Source organism: Populus alba, chromosome 1 (assembly GCF_005239225.2).
Source record: "Populus alba chromosome 1, ASM523922v2, whole genome shotgun sequence".
NCBI classification, from domain to species: Eukaryota; Viridiplantae; Streptophyta; class Magnoliopsida; order Malpighiales; family Salicaceae; genus Populus; species Populus alba.
Window position 1 is genome coordinate 42171756 of NC_133284.1, and position 5769 is coordinate 42177524.

The 5769-nt window shown below is 36.5% G+C and overlaps 1 pseudogene; it reads right to left on the reverse strand.

Moving 5' to 3' along the window:
• Nucleotides 1-769: 769 nt before the first annotated feature.
• On the reverse strand, nt 770-5769 carry LOC118056924 (glutamate receptor 2.7-like; annotated as a pseudogene).

The following is a 5769-nucleotide window of genomic DNA, read 5'->3' on the forward strand; positions in this document are numbered from 1 at the left end:
CTCTTCTGCATCAATTTGAAACAACCACATATTTGTTTTTTTGTGTTTTTCATTTTGACTCTTTATCTTTTAATCTGGCTATTTGTTAAAGATTTAGAGGGTGTATGAGAAGTATATTTGCAATTGCTTTTCAAAATATTTTTTATTTATAAATACTTCAAAATAAAATTTTATTATTATTTTTAAAAATTTATTGTTGATATTAGTGTATCAAAATGATTTAAAAACACTAAAAAAATATTAATTTAAAGTAAAGAAAAAAAATTAACTCGTTAATTTCTTTTTAAAACTCAAAAACAGAAAAGACCTTAAAAGTAATTAGTCATCATTTGCCAAAAAAAACGATTGCTGCAGGCCAAGTATTTAGGTATGAAAAAAACAAAAAATTGCTTCAATTTACAATGAAACATGAAAGGGAGCACAATAATTAGAGCCACAGTATTTTCCTCACCCCTCACACGCTTTAGTTTCTTTTAATTGAAATTAATAATTAATAAACAGTCGAACTTCAGATTACACAAAGGAACAGTGAATGCCAATAAGAATCAGCGTTAACCAGCAACCTCTCCAGCACCTTGCTGGAATACACATAATCCCGAGTCCCTATAATTCTGGCCTTCTCTTAATTTCTTTACACTTCAAGTGAAAAATGTTTGATCACGGGCTTTATTTTGAATCACTAGAATTCACCTTGTTTTATTTTGAATGGCATGAACAAAAATAAATAGAGGGGAAAAAATCCTTACAAGAAAAAAACGTTGTACACGAAAGAAATTACAGTAAGTGCCTTCATTACATTGACAGCTAGCTCTCGTATGGGAAACGAAAAAACAAGGATTATTTACATGGTTATTAATAATTACTGATTTAGCTTTTGTACAAAATTCCAAAAAGATAAAAAAAAAAGAAGAGAAGTTACAGACAACATCATGATGTAAATGAAAAAATGTAACCGATTTCCTGATCTTAAACTTGAGAGAGCTGGTTTGGTGCATGTTGTGGAGAAGAATTTCCAAGGCTTTCAACATTGCTTACTCTTCTGCTGAATCTCTTGCTTTGGTAGCACCAATGTTTGATGATAATGAACATAAGGCCCCTAATGGTTGTAAGTCCGGAAAAAGAACTAGCTATACAAAAAATGTAAATTACAAGAGCAATTGTTGATGTGCCTCCAGTTATTATGAAGAGTGCCCGGAACCCATTGGGGCTAAGACTAGGATTTTCTTCTTCCTTGTCCTGGCATTTTTGAAGTACGCCAATATAGTTGTTCTCTAGTTGTGCTAGCGTTCCATTTTCCGATACCTTCAGTAGAGCTTCATTAATACTTGCAAGCAATGGAGATCCCCGAGGAAATGCCTGCAGAGAACAAACCATGCAAATTTAAGCCTTTTTCGCATCAATCTAACTCAAGCTAGCTGGTTTGGTTTGGTCCCTTTCTTCTGAAACAACTGAAGTTGCAAAATTATTGTTTAAGAAAGCAAGGAAAAATGAGCTAGGAGGAGATAAATATACTACGTACAAATCCAAACCCTCCGATGTTGAATGTTGGCCCAGCTGCGATAAATTTCTTGCAAAATTTTGCAAGGAATATTTTGGCCAAAGGAGTTCCAATAAAGGCAGCAGCAATTTCTTTCTTATTGAAGCCTTCAGCATAGTCTTCTGCTGAGGCATAATGTTTAACGTTGTCGCGAGGAAAGCGTAAAACTTCTACCAGATATTTTTCCAAGTATGAACCTGAACAGTATCCAACGGCTGCATTGCTTTCCAGCAGCTCCTCAACACTGGTTACAGTGGGTTCAAGCCTCTGGACAGTCAACATGCTGGTGAGGTTGGCTGTATATGTCTGAATGACAACTAGCGCAACAAACAACCATACCACTACTGACATCCTTGACAAATTGCTATGCAGTTTTCCACCTATACATATACATATATGCACAAATAAATTATTCTACATAGCTACTTTCATCCCAATTGTATCCAATATAACAGTTCATGATCTAAAAGCGTACGGGAATTAAAGAAAAGAAGATTTTACCTTGCAAAGAGAAAAGAGTGTTGAAAGATAACCAAAGCATGATTCCTATTTGATGGAGCATGGAGCCTCTTAGTTCAGGATGAGCATGTCGCTCAATTAGCCAAACAACGAAACCATTGTATATAGTTATGACGGTTATTGAAGCCCACATGGATTTTGTAAAGGGTTTGATAAATGACCATTCTTTATTGCTTGATCGAGCAGGGACGACGAGCATCAATCCAGTTTCCGAGAAGGGATGTGAGAACTCCACATGCGAGTATCTGCTAGCCACTATTGCCACATCACCGACAACGGCATCAAATTTCTGATGACACATGGACCAAGAGTTAGTGTGCAGGGTAACGTTAACTACAAGAAATGGTTTGGTGATTTTGCTTCCATTACATTTTATTATAAAATTTATTTCTTCATTACGTTGACCAAAAGTAAGGACAATAGGCTATGCTTGTGAGGCTACTTAATCTTTTCTTGAGCTAAGCTATGATGTCAATGGTGCGAAGTGCTTTATGTAAGAGCAAATTCGTACCTTACCAATCTGGTCCACTAGATTATCGTAAGAGATGTCATTGAAGGCGACGAAACTCGTATGGCAAATAGAATGGCAAGCGTCGTACTTGTGGCATTGAAGATCTGAATTGCAAAGGCCATCGAAAGAAGTTTCCTTCCGTGATTGATCGTTTTCCACTTTGACCGTACTCTTTGTAACCTGATTTTGCAGGGCACACCAACCAACAGTGGCTTCTTTCTTGTAAATTCGGTCCATCCTCTAGGAGTATATCTAGGCCCCCTGGCCAAAGCACTTGCTCCAAATCATTTCATAAGAAGGGCTGTAGGTAGCATGTTTACCAATAGTCTCTGAGAAACCTAATCCACTTGACCAAAACCCGAGTTCCCTATAACTCTTTCCCACCACATTGATGATCTGAAACATCTGTGTTGGAGCCATTTTGTGATTGTTGAATTGGAACTTTTCCTGGACAGGCCATGAAAGTCAGTTTGCAAAACTTTTCCAATAATTCTTGATTCCTCCTTTTACTTCCTTTCAATGCTCGAGCTATTGTCCAGATAGCATCATAGGCCTGCACTGCATAAATCCCAGGCTCACTGTTTTCCTCTTCAGGATTTTCTCTTCTAAACCTTTTACGAAATCTTGAACTAAAATCCTGAAAACGTGTTCCTGTTTCCGAGAAGTAGCTCTTGACTCCTACAATTCCTCGCATCGAGGAGATGATAGAGCATCGATGGAGTGGACAAGGCTTGTAATGTGATGTGTAGTGATCCAAAACATAGTCTTTCTCCATCATTTTCAATTTCTTCGCCATCTCAAAATAGACGCACGGCCAATGGTAACGACAGATGAAACAACAAAGACTCTACAACTGCTCGCTTTCAAGATTTTTAGCTCTCTGGATAATGAATCGGAAGAAGCAAAAGACGAGAGGCCTACGAATTGCCTAACTTCTGCACCTATTTCTCTTAAGGAATCATGGAGATATTGGCATGACTCCATTCGTCAAGAACCTACATCTTCGTGTATTACGGTGACCTGATGCCAATTCCAAGACTGCACAATAGCAGCTATGGCTTTCATTTTGTGGCAAAAATTGTCGTGTGAAGCTCCAAGTAGAAAGGGCCACTTCTCTGTCGTCCATTCTGGAATTGTGTCCGCAAAAGAAAAAATGGGAATTTGGTTTTTGGTGCAGATATCAGCAATCAATGACACCTCTTCCCATGTTTTGCGGTCTAGAATAGCCTGTACTTGTGTGTTGATGAGATCCATACCTGTAAATGCATAGAGTTCAAATTTCTTGACTTCTTAGGTATGCTGACTTAATTATTTTTACACAGGCATGATTTAATGTTTGTGTATCCGATAACTTTCCAGGAGAGATGGCTATTTTCCAATGTGTAGCTTCGAAGTCTCTCAATGAGATGGAAGGAAAGAAAAGAAAAGAAAAAACATACTTTTATTTTTCTTGCACATGTAGCAAGCAAATTCTTGTGGTCCTGGCCTATTAATCAACTCTAATATGTGTGCACGGATACTAAATGAAGATAATTTGTGCAGTGATGGAATGGAATAGGCATTGATGGTGTGATCATATAAGAAATGCAAATCTGACAAAATATACCCTTTTCCACCATACTGAAAAAATGATTTGTGCTGCGTTTCCGTTTTGATCAAATTTTCAACTAAATTAAAGACTAATTTTAATTTAAAGATCATATGCAAAGACATTTTATTCCAAACACACACACACACATATATATATTCTCTATTTCCTTAATATTCATCACCAATTTATTAAAACCCCGCCCCCAAAAAAAAAAAAAAAAAACCTATTCGTAGCAAATTCATATGTGCTTAAGATTTTTTTGAGTTAGAGTGAACAACTACTTTCTGAATGTAAACATAGAGACAAAAAGGATTTCTGGCTTTGTTTTAATGCATGATTGACTAAGTCTATAAATTCTGTGTTATTCTTTTGGATCCAAGTCAAATTTTTATGTTTTCTACGATTTTTATTTTTTTGAGAAGATGTTTACTATGACTCGAAGTCTGGGGGTTGATCAATGATGGTAACATGTTTATTTTTATTGGTGATAGTTACACATTCGAAGCAATTATTTTGAAGAACTTTTATACCACTTAGGAGGCAACACATGGAACGTTAATCAGCCTGTAAAGTGATGCATTCGAATATGGAGATTAGAAAAGAGATTGCTTACACTTTGATGAGAGTTGGTTGTGATTTGGACTTCCTGCTCCTTTCCACCCTTTAATTTATTCTCTTAATCAAGTTGTTTAGGAGGTTCAAGACAATGGATTGTATGGTAGGGAAATATTTGCCTTACGCTAATAATTGTATATCTATGATCCCATTAACCTGCGGTTCTAAGTCCTAAACCCTAATCAACTATAGCTAATTAAGAATGAAAATTTGACAAAAAAAGATTTTTTTTCTTGTCTATTGTTGTGATAAGGAGGCAGGCATAATTTATAATTTGCAAGCATAGATGCGTTTCGCAGGCTTAGTTTCTGTTTAAGATAAGGAGATACAATGACAGCACAAACGTACCTGCAAGTGCTGCTCTGATGGGTTTCCTTTGATCGGTGTCTTTGACGTGCAGGATCAAAGTTTGATTGGAGTAACGATACAAATCCTCCCTTGCGATTTCCATTGCTACTCTTTCTTCTTTACCAACACGGGAGCTTGTGTCGACTATGGCACCAACAACGCCATTAACATGCTGCAGGTTGCCCTTTGTCCCACTGCTTCGATCAGCTGCTGTACTACTACTTGGTGTTAGTAATAAAACTACGGCCATTAACGAGAGCTCAAAATGAATAGTAGCCATTTCATGTGTTGAGGAATATTGGCGAACTAGAACTGATGCTCTCTTACCTCTGTATATGCCAAGATTTTTATTTTATTTTTTTAATTTTCGGTCAACTGCAAGATTTTTCTACTCTTTTTTCTTGGATTGGAGTCTAAGAAAGTATATATATATACTATTCCAATTTAGTGATCCGCTGCATCTTTGCATACCTGTAATATTTTTACTCCGTATTAAGGTGTATAATTTTCAGAGTTCCTGCTCGTCAAAGTCGCTCAATCAATAAGAAACTATGCATGCATTCAAAAAATTGACTTTCGTATTCGAAGAAGTATTCCATCGACAATTAGTTAAGGACCAGAATTATACATGAAGCAGAAATTAATCAT